At 48.2% G+C, this 22973-nt stretch overlaps 1 protein-coding gene across 3 annotated transcripts in view; it reads right to left on the bottom strand.

The window, feature by feature from the left end:
* LOC135896975 (leucine-rich repeat-containing protein 15-like) overlaps positions 1–22899 on the bottom strand; it is a 77999-nt gene extending 55100 nt beyond the window's left edge. For 2 of the 3 annotated variants that reach the window (XM_065425536.2, XM_065425537.2), the window contains exons 1-2: positions 22710–22899; positions 5926–6018 (exon numbers count right to left, since the gene is read on the bottom strand). The gene's annotated coding sequence lies outside the window, so the exon portion shown is untranslated. The remainder of the gene's footprint in view (positions 1–5925; positions 6019–22709) is intronic. The other variant, XM_065425538.2, reaches the window with a different exon arrangement.
* Between the last annotated feature and the right edge of the window lie 74 nt (positions 22900–22973).

The raw sequence follows: 22973 nt of genomic DNA, 5'->3' as shown, positions 1-22973 counted from the left end.
ATGATCTCTGAGCCGCCTCACGCCTTCTTCTGCCCGAGGCCAAACTACTCACGAGCGACATCAACAGTCGTCATCTCTTCCGAAACTTCTCTCCAGAATCGGCTTTCAGCGTTGGGGTATAAACGCCACTGCTCGAAAAGCTCCCGGTTGGCTTGCTGCGTTCGGGTACACGGTAAAACTGGAGTCTTCGTGTAGCTACTCTTCCCATCTCAAGTACGCTCGGCAGGCTAGAATGATCTTCTCAGTGTCAGCTGTGTGGACTGAGGCCGGCTGTTCTATACGAGCGCCTGTAGCGGAATATACACGAACTTGACGAAGTAGGGCCCAACTTCTTCGCCGGGCAGGAAACTGGTTGTTGTGGATTATGTTGTTGTTTGTTTATTCATTTGAGTTTGCCGGCTTGATGCAAACTTTCCAAGTTGCAATCCTTCGAAAGTTGGGAGTCGCTGTAGCATCGCCCATCTCGACACGGTTATCGTGTAAAAGCGTAAGGTGGCAATTTAGGATGGCGCATCCAGACATGTTGGCTAATATATGACCCGAATTTGTCGGGCTCGTATACACGGGGCTTGTGACTGGGCGGCGTATACACCATGATGCGCGCGAAAGTCCACGCAGGCTTTGTCTTCCTCTCTCCTTCATTTGTTTGTCCTATTTGCCTCAGTGTCCTGAAATAGAATGTCGGATATGGTGCGATATGGAGAAACCCCTTCCGTGTCTCCCTTAATTTGATTCGCGCCGCGTCACCTATTCAGCGACACACCATTAGGAGCGGACGCGATGAGGATGTCGTTGGGAAAATGGCTTGGTAAATGCAAAGGTGAACTGTTATACTCCAGGTTAGATTAAAGTAAACGACCTTCTACGCATCCAGTAAGGATCGCGCTTGAGAAAGGGAGTTCAGCTCAGTATTTTCAGGGATAGCAATTCCGGGCATCACATAACACAGCCAAGAACTGGACCATCCATTTAAAAATAATAATAAAAGAAAGAAAAAAAAATAGGTCAGCTAAGCATATGGACCAACTGGGCGTGTCAAACGCCACCCGTTATGGCTGGAGAGGAAGTGCGCAATTACGAAAAGGAGGAGAAAATGATGAAAAGCTGTCTGACGACATTCGATCTCCCCGCTCACTTAAACAGCCCTGCGAAAGCGCAGGCATATATTCCGCACAAAGGCTTCCGCACAAAGGCAACTGTCACGCCGTCGTGGTTACATAGGACGACACCATTGTCCATTTTCACCGCCCCATTGTGACTCCTTCAGCGTTACTGATTACTCGTCGAAAGAGCGAGTGCGTGTGTGGAAATAAAACAGAGGCAAAGCGGGCGCTGCTAACCAAAGTACAATCCTAATGGCCACTGCAAATCTCACAAAAGACCCCGCAGAGCTCTGACAGCGACAGCGCCATCAGTACGGAACGGGGCCACGTCGTCCGATCTCGACGAAAGCAGACGACGATGCGGAGCGTTTATCGTCATAATTGAGTGTCACTTCGTAGAGTTTAAAAAAAATTAAATTAAAAAAAAAGCTTCCGACAGCGGACGCGTTCGTCGGGTATACGCGTTTTTTACTTCGGCACGATACCCTCTAACGCGCCTAATGCACGATCGACTCACGGCTTGAATCGCAGTGGCTTGCGCGACGTTGCACAAGTTCAGTGAGACAAAATGCGCAATAGAACAAGAACACGAAGTCAAAGCTCGTTTCGAAAGCAAGATTGCATGTAGCCCGTTACTAATTATTTTCTGCGGCTTCAAGAGGAAGCTTTAGCTATAAATGGCACTATTGATTCCAGCATTACACCTGAAAAGCATATATGCTCGCATCACCCACGCTTGGCCAGTTTGAATGAAATCTGCTGCGTCACCAGAAAAAAAGTCATCTTGTATTAAATGTCGTGAAGGAAAAAATAAATCTTTTTTTGCTTTACAAGCACTGGACGACAAATAGTTAAACAAAAAAAAACGTTATTGGGATTATGTACTCGACCGTAAGTCACCGCAGATTTGCTACACTTTTTAAAGATGTGCTCAGCGACCGCCTTTAATGGCGCGGTTATGTGTGCACACATCATCTCTTATTCCTTTCCTTTTTTCATTAATTTTTGCTTCACCGTCCCCTAGAGTTCGGTAGCAAATCAGGTGCAACCTGGTTAACTTTCCTGCCTTTCATTCTCTCCCTTTTTCAACATGAAGAAAGAGTTAAAAAAAACGACAAAATAATGTTTACAGCTCCGACTGAGCAACAGTAACATTTATAAAATATACGTAAATTATACTGATTATAGAGCGTCTCAAGCGGTGAAAACATTTTATAGCGTAGGCTCCTAGCATACTGATGTTTTCCGTTTAAAAGTTTTGTGACATCTACGTAAACTAGGCAGCTGTTTGAGTTAACTTATAAACTGACATATCTGCATTGATGGTTTGAACGATCTAAGAAATGAAGTTGATAAAACTAAAAAAAATGTGGTTTGTTTCCAGTTCTACCAAATTGTAAAAGTGGCGTTCAAATTTAGTTTTCAAGTTTCACGACTTGTAGCCAATTTTCAAAAAACAAACTTCTGCTCCCAGCGATGTAATCATCAGGTAGAGCAGCTTTGTGCATGCGGTTCTTGCGCAGAGGGACCCTGGTTCACCTTACGGACACGTAACATATGTTCTTGTTTAACTGAATAGGCTGAAACGACGTGAAACGGGAACCTACCTACGTACCTTCCTACCGGATGTGCATCTGGTTAACCTCCATGCCTTTCCTGTCTTTTATTTCTCTCTCTCTCTCCCTCTCTCACCGGAGGTGAGGAATGGCGTCACGTTGACGTCACGAGCCCCGCCTCCTTTTTTTTACTTCTCTTTCTCATTTTGTTGCGCGGCGCACTGCCGGTAGCGGGGTGGCGCGTTCTGCATTGAAATATATATCGAGGTGACGTGCCATAATCGGTGACGTTATGCGCAGGACGAGTTACGCAGAGACATGCGCGCGTGCGTGTGGGTGCTTGGCTCTCTCGCGTGTACCATGCTCCCTCGAGAGCAAGAGCACGCCGGCTTTCCTGTGAAACTTCAGATAGGTTTTCGCGCCGTGCTTGCACTCGATACTTAGCAGGGAACGATCGTCAAAAGCGTGAAAGCCAAAGTCACTGCGTGAGCTATGCGCTGCGCTTGACTTTTCGTTCTCCAAGCCCATAGCGAGAGGCCCTTCAAGGGGGAAAACCACTCTGAACTCGAAGGCGTGCGAGGTTTCTTTCTCGCCTTCAATTGCTACATTTTTAACGAGCGCTCTCCTCCTCGCCGTGCACATTCATCTGGAAGACACGTGGACCCTACGTCAGTGCAGAATGTCATGGCACTCTTTCGTCTCTCTCTTTTTTTTTTTTTTTGAAAATGTCATCAACGTCTGCTGATAAAGACTCCGCGCTTTTCGGCTCCACGGTGTTGCCGCCGCTGGCGCAGTGCAAAACACGTGACACGAGGTGAAATCAGCTAATCGCGCAGGCCAGGAAAGCAAGATGACGAGTTAAGGCGGGCGTGCGACTGCGTGGCAAAGGTGTTCTAGCAGACGGATCGGAACTGATGCCTCTTGCAGATGGAATAATCGACAGCTTTTGCCGTAGTGACGTCATTTACATGACCGTGTGGTGCTGTGCGTTTTTGTCCTAAATACTTTCGAAACTTTTGTCCTTTCCGTTTTTCTTGTTTTGTTAAAAGTCATGAGAAAGATCGCATTTTATGGTTCTGTTCATTCAGTGTAACACTTGACGCTATTATTTGACTGGTTTTGCAAGAGAAACTCAGGATTTGCCTTCGCCTACGCTCCTCATGATTGTTTACACATTGCACAATCCAGAAGCGACCAGTGTACGTCGTAGCCGCCGTGTTTTGGATACCAGCTATTTCGAGAGGCTTGACGGAGGCAACATTGCATTCATTGTTTTTCTTGACAAACCAGGAAATAACAGTGCCAAGTGCTATATTAAACAATCACAACAATAAAATGCGACCTCCCTGCTGAATTTGAGCACTTTATTTTAAGTTTCAAAAATTAAAACACGTTACAGTATATTTAGTGCACATAGTACTAAAGACTAACACGGTTTAACTACAACAGAAACGTATCAATGGTTGAAGAGATAAATTTAAGCTGCCCCTCAGGCAGCATGACGTGAGCTGACATCCACAATGTTCAGTGTTATTTCTAGAAAAGCAGAAACGTTCACGGGTGTACCTAATGCAATCTCACACGGTGCACAGTGAGCAACTAATTGCACGTATGTGTGAATAAAAATCAATTTGTATGCATGGACGCCGTCACTTTGTCATATATCTTTTGATGTTTTCGCTTACTATACTCAAACCTCTCCCACACTCCTTCCCGTCTTTTTAAACGCACGCAACCACCTATAGAGGAATAGCATTGTCAGGGGTGCCGCAGACTCTTTTGTAAAGTCAACAGCCGTCATTTGTAACAGCTATTTGCACCTCTAATCCGACGACAGTTCCAGCCTCCACGGCGCTGCACGATTTTATCGAGACAAATTATCGGAACCCGAGCTGCGTCGGGCTCCGGGTCACCACCGAAACGAAGGCAAAACCGGCGGCTCGGCGACGTGGCATTATGTTCCCACTTTGGCGCTTCAGCGCCGACGCGTCGAGCCGGGAAGCGCTAAACATGGCGGGCGGGGACGAAACCGCTAACGCGCGCGCGATCCTTTAATTATGCGCTAAATTGCGCGTCGATGCTGCCCTGCTCGTCTGGTAACACAGACGCTGTTGTGAGCCGCGGCAATGCTCGGTGCGGTTTGGAAGGGCCTGCTCTAGTCAGCGCGAGCGTGACACGATGGGCCACCGGTGTGAAGGGCCAATACATTTCTTCATCCAAAGAGGCGGAAACAAACAGGAAAGAAAAAAACGTACATATGCTGATGAGCCTTAATTCGGCGGCACGTGGCAGACGCGTGGGGTCGTGCACCGCGCTGGAGGACGGACGGTTCGGCGACGACGGTGGCACGCCTGTTCGAGCGGCGTTGCTTTGACGCAACGCCACGTCGAGGGCATTCCCCCCCCCCTCAGTCTCATGCTTTCTTTTGAAGCTTGTCGCTGTTTCGCGCAAATAATATCCGAGCGTGCGCGCCATTGTTAAACAGAAAGAGAGAATTAAGTCACTGCGCACAAAGTATTAAACAGAAGAAGAAAGTGCAGAAAAGAAAATATTTTATTTCTGCTACGTAGGTGAACGCTACTGAACGACATCATTACACATACACCAAAGCGAAAACGTTTGGTTTCTTTCTCTCTGCCTGGAACTCGGTAAATCAGTTCAGTTTATTTCCTTAAAGAACATCATGCTAGGGGTATTGCATAAGGACACACGCTTCGTCCGTCACGCACAAAGGGTAACTGAATTTCAGGCTCTCAAATCACGATTTAAACATTTCAGCAGCAGCTCCCAAATAAAGCCATCATGGCAGTCGTTCGAAATCGAAAACTTAAGTACGCACCAGGAGCCGCACCAGTGCGGCTATAAAATTTCACTTTGAATTGTTATTGTGTCGCTCATCAAACAGAATTCCACATCATTACTTAGGACCACGCACTTCAAAGCGAACTTTTTCTTTTCTTTTTAGACATTGTGACATCCCTGCAAGCCTACAATAAATGATTATTTTCCCTTGTTGGTACCTCGCAGCACTAACACTAAAAATTTTGCGGTGCAGTTTCTCAACCATGTATATGTTTTCACACGTCGCGTCACACGTCAACACCAGAAAGACCGAAGACTACATGTGAACGCATGCAAGCGAGAATGCCTACCTACAAGACCAACAAACACCAAATTATTCCGATATTGTTTTAACTCACGCCCATACACTTGCTTAAGAGCAATATTTAGAAGCAATGAATTGGAGTAAATTCCGAAGATCGTACCTTCGGCGACAGTTGGTGCGTCTGTTTTGTCACCCGTGTCTGCAATCGACCTCCTCGTCACGTCAGGCTATGTTCAGAGCCTCGTAGGTGCAGCTACAGACACCAGAGACACGGTCGCACAATAAATACAACGAAGAGAGAGAGAGAGAGAGAGAGAGAGAGAGAGAGAGAGAGAGAGAGAGAGAGAGAGAGAGAGGGGAATAATTGAAAGGCAGCAAGGTTAACCAGGGCTGAGCCAGCTTGGCTACCCTGCACTGGGCGAAGGGAAAAATGGGAGGGAACGATTAAGAGAACAAGAGAAAGTCCCTTGTGGATGTCGCCGACGAAGCAACAGTTTTCTGCTCTATATCACAGACAGTCCTTAGCCGGGGCATAAAACAAGTAAACAGTAACAGCCGCGAGCAACACGTAGTCACCGCGTTGCAACATATAGGATGGATGGATTGATGCTATGAGCGTCCCCTTTGAAACGAGATAGTGGGCTGTGCCAACAAGCTCTTATTCTTATTTTGCCTAATGTTCTACCCACCTTTCTGAAAAGAAAAAAACAATGCCAACGACATACACACACAGAATTCCCCGTCTGAAGCTTTCTGAACTACTACTAGGAACTTTGTTTTTGTACGTCTTCGTTGTTTGTGGTCCTCCCTACTTTTCTGCCACCAAACCTCCAATCGCCTCATACTAATCTCTATTGCGGAGATGTTTGCTTTCCTCCTGCTATCCCTGAACGCAAGGGCTTCAAGGAGGTCAGAGGAGCCTAAACCGAGAGCTGGGTAGATATCTTCAGCTGGGTAGCTGGGTAGACGCAGTCAAATCCAGGCAGCGCCACGTAGTATGTTTCGCGCACACCACTTACGGAAAGTGCGATCGTCCTAACTCCATGACTCACACAGAGTGGTTGAGCCAGCGCCCCGCGAAAGCTTTTCGCGGGAACTGAGCCCATACACAAACACCCCTTGAAGCCCCGAGCGACGCGCGGCGCTTCCTAAACTGCCCCGATGACGCGATGCTGTAATGATAAGTGGCATCCACTGAAGAGCCCTTCAACGCCTCGCCAGCGCACGCTTGCTCACGAACGGCGTTCCACGCGCCTCCGTCGGCCTCTCCTCAGCCCATCAGCGTACTGCAAAACGAGGAGTTTATGGGAGAGGAGCGAGGATCGCTGTACGGCCACCGGCTGAGCCAGCGCGTGTGAGCCTGCGGGACGGGACATAGCAGTCACGGGGATGTACTCCACGCTCACGGGAGAAGAACGGGAAAGAAAGTTGGGGAGGCCGCGCGAAGCGAGTGCTGCGAGCTATATGAAGGCCTTTTAGGGACAGCGCAAAACAACAGGGAAACACCTTCCCTTCCCCGTCCCCATCTTCTCCAGCAAGTAGCGGGTAGCCGTCCCGCGGCAGCCGGGGCGGATGCCTGAGCGGAGTTTAATTAGGCCCGACATCGGAGACGCGTTGTGCTGGGCTATAGCGGCCAGGCGCTCGTCGACAGCCGATTTACGAGCCGGGCGGCCGTGGCACGACAGCCAGTTTAATTAAAGCCTCCTATAGCTCCTTGCACGAAAGGAGAGGCGACGGCACTGGCAAGCTGCACGCGCTTTCGTCGCGGTGGCAAGCAAGAGGGCGAGGGTAAATGGGGCTTCGCTTTTCGTAAGCACCATGTACGTGCCCGGCGCCAGTCTCTCCGCGCGCGTCGTGTCCTGCTCTCTCACGTGGTCGCGCGATATGGGCGCATAGAGCGCCATGTGCACGCGCTGTAAATAGTGACCTCCGCAGCTACGGCAGAGACCGCGTCGCGTATGGGAGATGTTGGCATGGGCCGGTCGTTGACAATGCCAGTTATGCAGGCACGCACATAAGGAAGCGTTAAGTCACAACCGTTTAGCGTCAGACCACCAAGGCTGCGTGCCACGCTTGGAAAAGAGAGGCACTTTGTCCCCTTCCGACGCGGGCTCTCGACGCAGGATACGATGCTTCTCCTGAAACACCAGATCATAGACGCTGGGGCCACTTGGGACACCCGCGCCATACTCGGCCTCGACCTGCAGAAGGCGTTCGATAACATCGAGCACTCAGCAATACTAAAGGTGATCGCGGACCTAGGGCTCGGACACCGGTTCTACGAGTTCGTCCGCTCCTACCTAATCCGTCGTAAGGCCGTACTCCGCGCCGGAGACCTCACGTCGGAAGAAGTCGAGCTCGGACAGCGTGGCATCCCCCAGGGCTCCGTCCTCTCGCCGACGCTGTTCACTCTGGTGATGATCGGGCTCTCCGAACGCCACTCGAAGATACAAGGCCTCAACCATACGGTATACGTGGATGACATCAGCACCTGGTGCTCCGCGGGGTCGGACGGCTTTATCAAATCCGCTCTGCAGGAGGCAGCCGAAACCGCCGAGTCCTACCTCGACTACATGGGCCTCAAGTGATCCTCCGCCAAATCGGAGCTGCTGCTGTACTGTTCAAAATGACAAGACAAAAGGCGCAAGGGGTGGGAACCCCCGACCGAGCGCAACATCACCATCCGCACCAGAGACGGTCACCCCATCCCCAGGGTCGACTACATCCGAGTACTGAGAATGATAATCGAGGCGGGCGAATCAAACATTCTAACGGTTCACAAGTGACGACAAAGATGGACAACGCGATACAACTCGTACGCAACCGTCACCACGGCCTCAAAACCCACTTCGCTACGTCTCGTACACGGATTCGTCCTGTGTCACTTTACCTACGTCGAGGCAATGCACAAGTGATAACAATCGGAGCGTGACAAGCTCAATACACTCATCCGAAAGGTAGTGAAGCGGGCCCCCGGGCTCCCGATCACAACGCCGACGTGTCGACTCCTCGAGCTCGGAGTGCACAATATCCTCGAATAGGTCGCCGAGGCTCAGGAGAGAGCGCAGGTGATACGACTGACGACCACCAAGACGGGCCGCCACACCTTGCGCGAGCTCGGCAACTTCCCACCGAACACCCAGGATCCACCGGAGTTTACGCCGGTTCCCCGCTAGCTCTGCGACCTGATCACGATCGCACCCATTCCGCGAAACGTGCATCCGGAACACAATCGAGGCAGGCGCCTAGCCCGGGGGACCGCATTCTTCAAACGCATAGACAAGAAAGCGGACGACGTCGCTTTCGTGGACGCCACCGCCTACCGATGCAACCGAACTTTCGCCGCGGTCTTGGTCTCGGTCTCGCAGCGTACCCTAAACGCCACCACGGCACTCACACGCGACCCCGAGGTGGCGGAGCAAGTGGCATAGCCCTGGTAATGTTCGAGGACAAGCGAGAGGTAATATTCAGCGACTCGAGACCGGCTGTCAAAGCGTGCGACAGAGGAGTCTTCTCCGACCGATTACGCGTCCTCCGAGGCGCTGATCCAAGCACCCTCAAGCATCACACCGTCATCTGGTTTTCCGCCCGCCTGGGTCGGATCCCGGGCGCCCCGCCCTACCTCAACGAGACAGCCCACGACGCTGCGCGCGATTACCGACCGCGCCCTCACCCCCGGGCAACCGCGTCTCGACGAGTTGGAGGCGAATAGGGACGCCCTAGTAACATACAACGAAATCACTAAACAATTTTACTTGAGACGATGTCTCTTTCCGCCCCCGCACCCCAAACTAAACAGGCCGCAGGCACTAACGCTACGCTTGTGACGGACACATACCTATCCCAACCCCGCCACGTTACACATCATCTACACGGACGTCTACCGTGACGACGCCTGCCCTTTGGGCGGCGACACGGCGACTCGCGCACACGTGCTCTGGGAGTGCAGAAACGCCCCGCCCGACTATATACCTCGGACAAGCGGGAGAAGTCCCTACAAAGTCCGCTACTCCAAGACGAGCAATGGGCCGGCCAGCAGGCCCGCGCAGCGGCCTCCAGGTACTCCGTGTGAGTCCCTGTGTGGGAGACGCCCACTGCGCGCTGACCTGTGTCCTGCAGTGCCTTTTCTAAAGTTTATCCAATCGAATTGTGCGTGTCGCGAAGCTGCGAAAATGTCTCTCGAGCTCAGCAGGATCGGAATGTCTGTGAGCAGACGGTTTGCTGTTGAGGCTTCGAGTGCCACGCGTCGCGCGACATTCTACGACATTTGCGCTGTAAGAACCACTGGGCTATCGAGCGGCTACCCTAGATCCATCGCTCGTAAGAACCGCGTAAAAACAGAACCAGGGAAGAGTCATGGCTCGTTTCACACGTCCTGACGAGTCTTCACTCGAACCGTAACAGAACGACGAATGTTGCTCTTGTAGAAATGGCCTCGTAAGTTATTCAAGTGAAGCCTTCTTCGCTAGCAGCGGGTAAAGCCAATTTCACTCCCAGGAACATTGGCGTTGGAGTATGCACAGCTCTCGATCGTTTCTGCAGTCCTCCCATGCGTCGCGGATGCAGAGTGTGCGGCGCGCGACGTGCACTGCACGGACAGCCATGGGCGAACGGGGAGCCCCTCGCAGTGAGTCCTGCTCGATCACGATCGCCCCTGCAGCCCCATCCCGGAGATGAGCTTCAATGTGCATGGGGACGCCTCCGGAAACGATTCGCAGTTTCGTGATACACATGGCACTGACCGCCAGCGCTTTTCCCCGCGGTTCTGCTTCGGGCTGTTGCCATCACGCAAGCTCCGCTGTATGCCAGCGCGAGCAATGGCACCTGCATCGACTCCATCACGACGATGGCAAAGCATGGTTATCATCCAAGCCTGCCCTGCAGGTTTGGTTTGGCTTGTTTTGGTGCATACGGATATGGCTAAAGACAGCGTGTGCCAGTTTATATCTTTCCTCTTTTTTTTTTGTTCGTGCCATTCGTTTACCAGTACAGCTGTTCATTCTATTTTTCTTTTGTTTGTGCCATTCGTTTACCAGTACAGCTGTTCATTCTATTTTTTTGTTTGTTTGTGCCATTCGTTTACCAGTACAGCTGTTCATCCTACCCTGCTCATGTCTGCAGAAGTCTATATTGCTCAGGTAGTTTATAAATGCCTGTAAAACAGAATAGTACTTAAGGTCAGGACGCAGGAGAAACTTTCACAGACAGCGTTGTTCATAGCCAATAAGATATTGTAATATTAAAATTAATGGGGGGGGGGGGTTAAATTATAAGTTATAAGCGATGCCGTAGTGGATTACTGTGGATTAATTTTCACCACCTGGAATTTCTTCACTTGCAACCGAAGCCCGGTACACGAGCATTTTTGCATTCTGCCCGCAACTAATTGTGGTGGCCGTGGCCGATCGAAGCCGCGATCTCGTGCTCAGCAGCGCAAATCCATCGCCATAGCAAGCCCCCGCGGCGGTTAAGATATTGCATTGCATGACAGGCAATAAAAATACACGCATATATGCCGCTTTCAAATCATGCGAGTTTCAGAGACGTCGCGCAGCGTATACGCTACGTATTTCTCTTAACAGCACACACAAACTTCCAAAAAGGAGCGCTGTGTTCGTGAAATTCATTCACTACAGCGTCACACAGCGCGCTTTTCTCTCTCGTGCACATGGCTCGCTATACTCGTACGACGCCAGATTACTCAAAGCGAAATCCGTGAGTGCGTCGTCAGTGCTCGCCTTAGCAGACAGCGAGCGCGGCAAGTCGTCGAATATACGCATAGCGTAGTGCGCCGGCCACACCTGGCGATGATGTATGTTCGCTGCAACCGTCAAGCCAGGACGATGAAAGGATTACAGGAGCTCCTTCCCATGGGCGTCGGTCGTTTTACCGCACCGTCGTCGCGAAATGAGAAATGCTCCACCCGGAGTAATTTATAGTAATAATACGACGATCACTGCTAAATGGATGGCCACTCCCTCCCCTCTCTCAACAAAAGAAACGCCTAGACACACACAAACACACGGACGAAGCAGCTGCCGACTGACCCGACCTGCCTCGAGACGGATGATCGCGCAAGCCTGCAGTCGCAGTCGAAAGCTCGGCCGTGGACCCCCTTTCCTTTACCCGGCTGCTAATCCGTGGGGATCGATCTAGGGGGATTAGAATCCGCGCGAGCCCTGCATTCGGACCCCAGGTAGAGGGTGCAGAGAGCGCAAGGAAGGGAGGGTCGCTTAGAGGCTAGTCCAGTCCGGACCTGACAGCCATGAGCAAACCTCTAACACAGGGCCCCGTGTACTGTAAGAAAAATGTGAAAAAAAAAGAGACCGCTCTCTGAGACACAATGAACGACCAACAGTCAAGTATTCAAGAAAAAAGAGAGACAAAAAAAACTACTGTAAGATTACTGTAAAGGAAGCTAGGCGATAACCTAAATTAAATATATAAAAGAAGTGCTGAAGCAGGCACACACGCATACCCCACCAAGTTCTTCGATGATCAAAACGTTTATTGACAGAAAAAGGGAAGGATAGTTATGAGAAGGGTGGTCGGATTCTTATTCCGGAATTCCGTTGTCTAAGGCCACCGCCCTGGCTCCGTCCACGAAGGCTTACTGGACCTCGAGGGTTGATCTGGACAGGGCTCCCTCCCATTCTTCCGCCGTTGGCTGTTGCATAATGTCCAAGGAACTATAAGCCTGGCAGGCCCATACGATATGGTACCAATCTGCTTTCTGCCCGCAGAATTTACATTCGGCTGAAAAGGATTGTCGCTCGATAGCATGTAGCTTGACTGGGTTATTAAATGACACGGTTTGTAATCTCCGTCAATGACATTCTTCTGCTTTACCTAATCCCTTGTCCGGGCCCGAATATTTTCATCACGATAAGCGTAAGTGCTGTAATACACCTGCAGAAGTTACTAGTGGCAGTGGGAAGTCCGAGTCTTCAGTGAGGGAAGAGGAAGGAACCCGGGGGAGAAAAGCTCGGGCGGCAGCGTGTGCACGTTCATTTCTCTCTACACCCTCATGACGTGGCACCCAAATAAGCTCCTTGCGCGAAGCGAACACCCCATATTGTTTCAGGATCTTGCGAGCTAGCGGTGCTATTCGGCCCCGCGTGTAATTTCTATATGCAGTTTGCGAGTCCACAATGATGTATTCGGAATTCGGATGCGAAGCTGCCATGGCGACCGCCACCTGTTCCGGTTCTGCAATTTCCCCGTGCCGAACAGAAAGTCCATTGATCGTCTGCCCTTGATGCACCACCGATCTGTGATGGCTCATCCTACCGGACCCGCAGCATCCACGGAGAAGGCTCCATCTAGTTTAGAATAGATCCGGTCCATATTCTTAGCTCTTGCCCTGTCCCTTGCTTGATTATGTTTTGGGTGCATGTTTTTAGGAAGGAGCAGTGTCGCAATCTTGCTCCTCAGCTCTTTCGGAATGACTTGTCTTGTTGCCGTATAGCAAGGACAGCTGATATTCAAGCCCTCCAGCCCCTTGCATCGCGTTTTCGTTCCTGCCAATCTGGCACATTGACTTAATAGGTGGGCCTCAGTTATCTCATCTGTTGTATTGTGCACCGCCCACCTGCAACAAGCGTTCTGTAGTTGTTCTGACCGACAGTCCTAGCGCCTCCTTATATGCTGTTCCGAGCATGTGAGGCTCCGTACCTTCGGATGAGGGGGTGCGATTTAAACCAAGTTCTTCAAGAAGCTCTAGTACACCACAGAAACAGGGCCGACCAAAAATAGGCGAAGTTACAAGGTAGAAAAACAGTGCTTGCCTTCAGCAATGCCGACCACCGAAGGTTTTCGTGCAGAGAGGTATACCGCGTGTAGTATAGAGAAACGAGACATCCAGCTTATCTTCGCGCCTAAGAAGGCTAAAGGGCTGTAATCTACGGGCGTATGCTTTAATAGTTCATAAATTATAAACTCCTGAGAACGTGTACCTGCGTATCACTTTTGATTCTCTTGTTATTAATTGAAATATCTCTGCAGATAATGACATCCGTTTCATTTAAATGTTTATGCAATGGTTGTAACATTGTGTGTAGTCTTGCTGACGGAATTTTACGGTCTTGTGCTCAAATTTTTACGAGCTGCATTATAAAGTACTCCAAACAGCGGCCATATGCGCACGCGTGAGACTTCCAATTTAAGTTATTTCTGTTGTTATGTTTCGTAATTCAGTACTCTTCTGATGTCATACAATGTGAATAAAACCTTAACATGTGCTGCAGGACTGGGCTGCTCGGCATCTTTCCGCAAAACGTAGCATACAAGTAACGCTAGCTAATTGTTAGCATTACTTATACGCTGCGTTTTACGGTACAACAGCGAGCAGCCCAGTCCTGAAGCCCATGTTAACGTTTTATTCACATATTGTGACACCAGAAGAAAGGAATGTTTTCTTCACGGCGTCCCTGAATAATTACCTAATCTATTAGCACGGGACACCCCACCCCCAGGATGAGCTGGAAATTTAGCGACAAGCAGAAACGCGCAGATTCTCTTAGCGCGCACGTCTGCGCCGCAGATAACTTAATGTCCCGCTTTAATTACGCGAGTCGCGCCTTATAAGAGAAGCTGGAACGTTTTATCAATTTCCTGCGCTCTCTCTATCCCCCCTCTCTCTCTTCGTCCCCATGCCCCCAAGCTTCCCCCAGTGTAGGGTAGCAAACCGGACGTGCGTCTGGTTAACCTCCCCGTCTTTCCTCTTTTCTATTTCTCTCTCTCTCTCTCTTCTCCTGGCAGATTTACGAAAAGTTGTGGCCCCGGCACAGTGCTTGCGTCGACGAGACGAGAATAGCCGATAAAGGGATTCAGATACGCTCCCCAGACGACCAGTTAGGTGCGCCTCGTTAACCGCTTCTTCACCTCTTTGTTTCTAATAAATATATGTACGTGTGGGCAGGTAACCTTTCGTGCAAAAGGAGCTCTCATGAAATAAAGAGCAGGCGATGACAGCTGAGATTTTTTTTTCAACATTTTCTCGTATACTCACTAAAGTGCACCGCGAGTCGGATCCCACACCAAGGATGGAGCCTGGTGGAAGGCTGGTGCAGTAATCAGAGATCATAGCACAAAATGATGTCTGCGGCCTTTCTAAAGGAAGTGACGCAAGAAAACTTCCGGTCCTCGCGCGAAACAACATGTTCTCCGCGTGGAACACGCAAACTTTTTCAAATAACCGACTGTAGCGCTTAAACTCTTCACTTCGCTTTCGCATCCCGTCAAGACTCTGGCGACGTGAGGCTCCCTTCCTATGTCGGCTATGGCTATGAGTGGCGTTTACATGGCCTTGCTTTTCGCATTGGAGCGGCCGACAACGCAGCGCGTGACGACTGTGACCGCGAGGAGGTCCTTACGTTGCGTGCGACTGTTCTTCTCGCGATAGTCGGCAGATGCGGTCGATCGCGACTTCCCTAGCCCGCGTTCATCATGGGCTAATGTCGGAAATATGGGTGTGAGGATAATAGTTTTGAGGTCAAATCGAATACGAATCGAATATTGCCAGAAGCCAATGTAATATAATAGCGAATATTTTTCTAATATTATGCAGCCTCCTCACCATTAATATCAAGTAATTTTCACAGCATGGTATTTACAACATTCGAAAGTGTCAGTCTTTACTCTGCACATAATACAGCATGCTTTCTCAAAAGTACAAAGAGAGCATTAGAAAAACTAAGCAGTTCGTTCGCAAACTCAAGGCTCTACGGAGCATACATGGTCATGCATTATCGTATAATGTTTAGAAAAACAGGGTTGGGTGTAAATCAATATATGTACTTACCTTTGCAACCAAATCAGAAACGGGTGTGGTCTGCGGCGACGGCAGAAAAAATAAAGATAAATAAAAGAAATTTTTTTACTCAGAATGGTCGCGGCAGATGGTGCCACTATCGTACAAAGTACATTGAAATGAAACGTATTCACATTGTTATTAATCCTATGAGAGGACGCAGGTGAGGACTCTATAAATAGCACCAAGCAATACCCATTGCAGAGTGGCGTGTATGAACAATATTTTGTTGCGAGTGATCGTATTTAGCCGAAGAAATCTGGCTGTCGGAACCACACAGCGTATTATCCACTGTTATGTCATCTGTGGATACAGTGAAAGTTATCTAACTTTTGCTTCAATTATTGTCATGTTTGATCATGTACAGTCGACGATATAAAGTACTTAAAAACTATTAAAACATATTCGGACTTTCGAATTTGAAGAACGAATCGAACAGGAAAATACTGTTCCATTTGATATTCAAATGTTTAAATATTCGCACCACACTTGTACGTAGCGAATTACACTAATTAATTACATGTAATCAAGCGCACGTGTTTTGTTATCTTGTGATTGAATGATTACATTTTTTACTCGGTAGCGTTCACTGTAATCCAATTAAGTTTCTTCAGTGACGAATTACACCTAAACAGTCACTATATTGACGAGACAACCTGCAACACGCGACGTAGCTTTGATCACTTGAATTTGAAATACATCAGCCTCGCGGAGGCGCTTGTTCAGACAGGTAAACCTGGGCGTTCACTGTTTAATTCCTAATCTTAACGCTTCACAGGATGTTGGCCGAGGAATTGAACCGGCGCTGCTATCGCTCGATAGCGATGACTACTACCTATGTTGACGCCACGAAGTCAACTACGGACGATTATTTTCCTTTCTTCATTGGCCCTAACGAAAGCGCTTATACTCTGAGCGTCAGCAACAATGAAGCGCTGCGCTTCATAGGCGCTCCAAAAGCAAGCATCGCGTCTTCAAGTGACCACACTCATGTGCGAAAGGTGTACGTGCTTACAACTCCGACATTACCTCCACCGCGCACACCTAGCGAGTTTTCAGTGTCGCTGCTGGAATCTTCTTTTTAAAAAAAAATCACCGAAGATTACGATCTTCCCTAACGCGAAATTTGAGCGCAGCTCTATACGTGTTTTCATTTCGCGATCTATTCGCTGGCGCAGACAATCTGTCTCGTTCGGCACGTTGCAAAGGGAGCGATGTGTGGTGCGACTGCCTCACTAATCGGGAGATCACGAGAGGAATCGCGTGGGTGACACGTGGGCGCGATTCAGAGCTGCCGCCGCAGACAACCTCCGCTCATGCAGCGCTTTGTTTCCATACAGACTACGCGCGCTGCTCTGGTGCCACCTCGTAGCCATCGTCGCCGCAAAGGCCTTTGTGCGCGGCACTGCGCTTTTCTTCCCCAGATTTCGCCATAAGATCCTCCTGCACTTTCCTCCTCGCGCTCTCTCCACTCTCATCGCTTTTTCTTTTCATCACCCGCTGCGCCCCGCGTTCGCTCTCATCTTTCGCTCTGCTCGTTCGCTCGGTTACGAGGTAGGACGCGGACGCCGACGCCCACCGCAGGAACGTGCGCGTAAGAACTGCGCACTAAAACGAGGGAAGATGACCGCCGAAAACGTTGATATGCAATTGCTAGCGAAGATAGTTGGTGAATGGCTGCCGAGAACGCAATGGAGGTGTCAGGTCAGCTCGTACTATTTACAGTATTTGTGCAGTGTTAATAAAGCTTGGCAGGAAAGTAACGTAGAAATATCTGATTATTTGTAATTCCTCAATTACTTGCGTTGGGTGGTAATTGGTAACCGTGATCAATTACACTACTCAATAAGTAATTGTAATTGTAATCGCTTACTTTATTTCTGTAACGTGTACAAGTATCATTCACACACACCTAGTAGGAACTGACCGTTTTGGAATGCCAGCCTCATAAGCCATGATTTGCCTACCTCCCCATCCTCCAGTCCACAGTAGCCAATCGGCTTTTCTGTACTGGTTATTCTCCCCGAGCTTCTTCTTGTACCCATAGTCCTAAAAACATGCTCTTAGATGCTGAAAAGTTAGAGCAGGAGGAATTAGACTAAGAAAGCGACCGTTAAAGATGCGATGTGTGTCACACCAGACTTAGGTATAAACGAAATGCGATGATTGCTTTCAATCAATATAAAATTTGCCCGCGCGTGTGTGTGCGCTCATGCGCCAACGGGAATGAGAAAGGTGATGATGCATACCTGCAGGCGGTCTTAACCTTCCACGTGTGCTGCTGGAGACCCGAGAGCAGACAATAGCAACATTAAGCGACATGAAGACAGCAGCATAAATTATAAAGAAAACGCGAGTAGCTGATGTTTTAGTCGGGACTGTGAGGAAGACGTGGACGTGGGCAGGTCATATGCTGAACAGAAAGAGAGCCGGTGATTGGTTAAGCGGTAGAGGGGAAACAACCCGCAGCACTTGCTAAACGGTTATGGCGTTCTCCTGTTGAGGGCGCGAATTGCAAGGACGTTGAATTAGCCCAGGTGGCCAGATTAATCCGGAGCCCTGCACTGCGGGACCCACGAACCGATAAGAGGAAGTGAAATGCAGCTCAGGGGCGACGGATGATTAGACAAAGCGCTGATGCGGCCGGGTCACGTAGGACGGAGGCACCTGGAGATCGCTGAGAAAGTCCGGTGACCTGCCGTGAACCTATAGATGATGATTATGATGAAGACGATGATCGTAACGACGACTACGACGAGTCGCGTTCCTCCTTCCCTTCGCAACTATCCGCTTTGACGCAACTACGGTAGTAGTGAAAAAAACATGTCGCTATTAAATTCGCACTCGGCGTAACGCGCAGGCGCGATCAGCTTGCAAGTAAGTATTGTTTGTTCCTCTCTTTACATACGAGTCAATGGCTCATATACACCCCACTCCCTCTCTCTTTCCAACTAGAGGTTCGTATCATACAAAGTGATTCAACAAGCGCATACAAACGCCTCCGGCCGCTTCACCAACGACGAGCACATCGGGCAAAACGAATCGCCGGCATTGCACCGAGGCAGATTCTGCTTGTTAACTTTCGCCCTACCTATGTAGAATAAGAACCACGAAAAAGGATTTGCTATATGGCACCTCCTAAACTGCACTAGCACAGCAAAAAGGCGAAAAAGAAATTATAATCTCATCGACCAGACATGAAAGCGCTCTATTCGGGTGACAAACGGCTGCACTAAAAATGATGGATCGAAAGCGCATTGCGGCATACCGGAAATAATCGCATCTTCAAACACATTCTATTTTCATCGCAAGATTTATCTTCATTTATTACCATCTTCCGTGCATATAAAATTAATTCTGCGCTCACCTTGCCACCGCACAGAATTTTGAGCCACCGCTAAGGCGTTTTTCGTCGCTGAAGTGCAGCCTGTAATTTGTGCCGACATCAGCAACCGCATAATGCTTGTCCCTGTGATGTTTTCTTTATTTGTTAAAATAAACCTTTTATAATGAGGCTGTCACCTTTGAGTGGTGACGGCTTCTCGTGTTCGCTCAAGCATAGAAAACTTAGAGAAAAGTCAGAATGGGTTAGAAAAGAGAAAGGCTCATACGTTCGATGCTTGCGCGCTTAACACACGCGAAATTCCCTTAGACTTGCCGCGTTATCTCAGTGAGCATTGCGTTGCTAAGCGAGATGTCGCGGGTTCGATTCGATTTCCGGCCACGGAGGCGGCAATTCTTTGATGGCGCTATGCAAAAAAAAATGACACGTGTGCCGAACTATCGGCGCACGTTAGAGAAGGTCAGGTGATCTATATAAATTATGAGCGGCTCTCATAGCCCGTATCTTCTTTTGGGGCACCAAGCACTCTCAATAATTAAATATGCGATGGGCCGCAAACCAGCGATTCGTATTTAAGAGTAGGTAATGCACTGTTTCTTACAACCCCGTTGCACGGGCATCTCCACAGCAGTTATTATAATGAATGCTAGCGAAACATCCCTGCCCAAACCGCATTTGGTATATAGAGCATGGCTGCCATAAGAATTGTTTCGCAGCGTCAGTTTGCAACCACTGACGATAGTAACTTTCACGGAAGAAAATAAAGCGTAAGAATTAAAATTAACAGACCGGATGTGAGCGCATGTGCGGAAAGAGACAATAAGAGAACCAAATGCTGCTTTTCTTTAAGGAAACATTCCGGAAAGTTCAATTCATGTCGAATTTATTAAACGTGCTATTTACATGTCGTGCCCAACAATGGGTTTCGCTAAAATGAATGAATGAATGAGCAGAGAAAAAGATATCAAGAATGGGAAACAATTGGGCCCACTACCGCCCCAGCGTCCCATTTTTCCTTCGTTTATTAGGTTAGGCTGTCCCTCCTAAAGAAATTGTCTAACAGTGAAGCACGCTTCGCAGGGTAACAAGAAATGCGACAGCACTTGCTGCAATTTATCGTAAGGGTCTCGTGAATGCCTGACTTCTGAAAGACCATTCCAACAAGCCAGCGAGAAGGCCTACCGAAACTGGTGAGAAAAGTACCTAGTCATGCAGCGCCTCTCCAGGAGACCGGCTCGAAAATTACATCCCGGTGATACACGTGGCGGCGTCCAGCTAATCAGCGTTTACAAGTCGCACCGTAATTTACGCAAGAAGTAGATCGCACATAAGCGCAAGTCAGGGAACGTAAACCTGTAATCAAACGCATGAAAAGTTAACATAAGCAAATTCGATACAATTTATATGTCTCGAAGCACGGTCACTACAGACAATCAGTGTGCGGTTGACAAAGACTTGTTGATATATATATATATATATATATATATATATATATATATATATATATATATATATATATATATATATATATATATATATATATATATATATATATATATAAGAAAAAAATGCAAACAATAACACTAACAAGCAATTTTGAGTCAAGTGCATTAAATGTTACAAATAAATAGTGCACATACAATTTATTCTGACATTTCGCAATCCTATATATGGCTATAGCGTCATGAAGATGTGTACGAGATAGTGCCAGTGAGCTGCAGTTCTATTGCCCGCGGCAGCTGAACAGGTTGTGGATCTCATATCGGACAAGTCATCAGGTGAGAATAATTTTCAACGCGTGAGTAACAAACCTTGACCGTAATAAACACTATCGTAGACGTTCAGTCACGCATCTTGGAAAGCGAAGTCAGGCATGGTCAAAACGTGCTAAAAAAAAATGAAATTTCTAGCCCAAATAATGAAGTAAGCTTTTCACGAAGATAAGCATAGAGGACAAAGTTATGGTGGCGCACAGTACACGGCGGAGGCCCACCCTATGCTTTCCTTGACTTCATTGTCTATTGGCTTTATACGGTCGTGACAAGGCACGTTGTAGTTTCTTTACAAGATAATGGAAGTTAACGGGACTTAAAAGCTTAGTGATTTCATGTTATTTTCAATAAAACGAAAATAAACATACAAGCCAGCTCAAAGGGGTGATCTTGTGCACAGAGTATCTTTTCATGCTTCCCTAAGAAGACAATGCATTGCAGCACGGCTGTGCTGCTTCCTTGTACAGGTGAGCCTCCTTAAGTTTCACCCACGAAGGGCGGGGTATCATTGCGCCACTACTATTGCGTCTTCTAAGAAGAAAAAAAAAACATTATGAACGGAGAAGCGATTTTTTTTTCTTTTTAGAGATGTAGAAGCATGAGAATTTTCTTTTTGGCTTTTTTTTGTCTCACGTGCAGTAAAACTGCTTAAAATTGCCGCGCACTTTAGTATTTTAAAGACACTTTACGCTCACAGTCAGTTCAACTTAAGTTCCACGTTTCTTTGCAGATAGGGGAGGCATGCGGCATAGGGATGGCAGGCATCGCAGCCTTTGACCACCGCGGTGAAGCGGGAACTGTCGGTCACATTACGTGTCAGTTCCCGCAGTAGTGAGTGCAGAGACAAACGCTCAACACTCTGCTCAAAAAGTTAGACGACCGCTCTCTGTCGGAAGAGAAAATCATCCAACATAAACGTGACACAACATTCAATGACAACACCATGACAGCATTATTGTGCTTTTGCAATGCACCGGTTTGTCCTAATCGTGGATGATGGCATGGAAGACGACAAATCGCCAAAATACACGCAATGAACCAGCAGCTCGAAACAAAGCGATATCAAAGAGCCGCAGTAACTTCATTTGGACGAAAATAACAAGAATGATAATATTACTAACTCATGGTGATAGAGCGTACCTAATCATACCATGCACCAGTACAACTGTAGCCGAAGAGACCCGTGAGACGGATCCATCAATGAAGGCTCATTTTTGTGCCTACGAATCACAGAAACATTCAGTTATACGACCATACCGCGATTACAGCCCGATTCCACTCATCGGCCCTTAAAGTACAGTTGCTCAAACATAGAGGCGACATTGAGCACAAGATCTTATAGCGCTGTTTTTCTTCATTGCAACAAGTGAAAGATTAGTGCTATCGCGGGGCACGCAGGCGGACACTGTGATTAGATCTTCGTAACCCTTGTTTGTTTGTCTTCACAGGCATCCCATGCAGATGGCGCTTACTCCTCATAAAGTCCTGCTGATTTTCACCTAATTCTTTGTCTGTTCGAACTATAGCAAAATCCACTAACTTGTATACATGTCGCCTAAACATTGTACGGAGGCCAATCCACTGGCATTTAGGCAGTGGAATAGGAAATAAATTTCGCGGCTTTTTGAAGTAGAAACGCAGTAACAAAGTGACCTAACTAGAAATAATCAAACTTACTTACCATTTAAGTTGCTGGACAAAATAGGCAGAGTAAAATCTAACATGCAAATATTTTGCGGTTATTTCAAATAAATACGCTCTTGTTTCTGACCACACGAAAACTAACGAAATACTTAAAAGAATTATTTGCAGTATCATGAAATGCAAAAAAAAATATTATTGCATTAAAATTTAAAAGCCAGTTTAAGAGTCACCACGAAAGAAAATCATCTAATAAGACGCGGAGCCGTTTCTCCGGCAGCGGGACGTCCGCCACGGGGACAGGAACATCGCACGTGACTAGAAAAAATATTGCTCAGCGAATCTTAATCAGCAAAAAAATTAAGGCAGTAAATTACCTGAGGCGAAATCCGTTGTCAGCGCGCTCCTATTTAAGGGGCACGACCAAAAGAAGTCGTCCTGCCACGAGCACGGCCTCGAGATTCATGGATCGACACCGGACGAGCCTTCGACTCACCCGCCACTGAACGCTCATGGATAGAGCCAAGCGTCCACACCAACTGAGCACTTGATCCAGCGCTGCGCAACTCGCTGGTTGGGGCGACACGTTTGAACCCCGAGCCAACTGAGTGGTTATTTCAGACGTTCGCTAGCGCCCTCTA

The sequence above is a fragment of the Dermacentor albipictus genome, chromosome 3 (assembly GCF_038994185.2).
Source record: "Dermacentor albipictus isolate Rhodes 1998 colony chromosome 3, USDA_Dalb.pri_finalv2, whole genome shotgun sequence".
In the NCBI taxonomy this organism is placed as follows: Eukaryota; Metazoa; Arthropoda; class Arachnida; order Ixodida; family Ixodidae; genus Dermacentor; species Dermacentor albipictus.
This window is presented reverse-complemented; position numbering and strand designations above follow the sequence as displayed.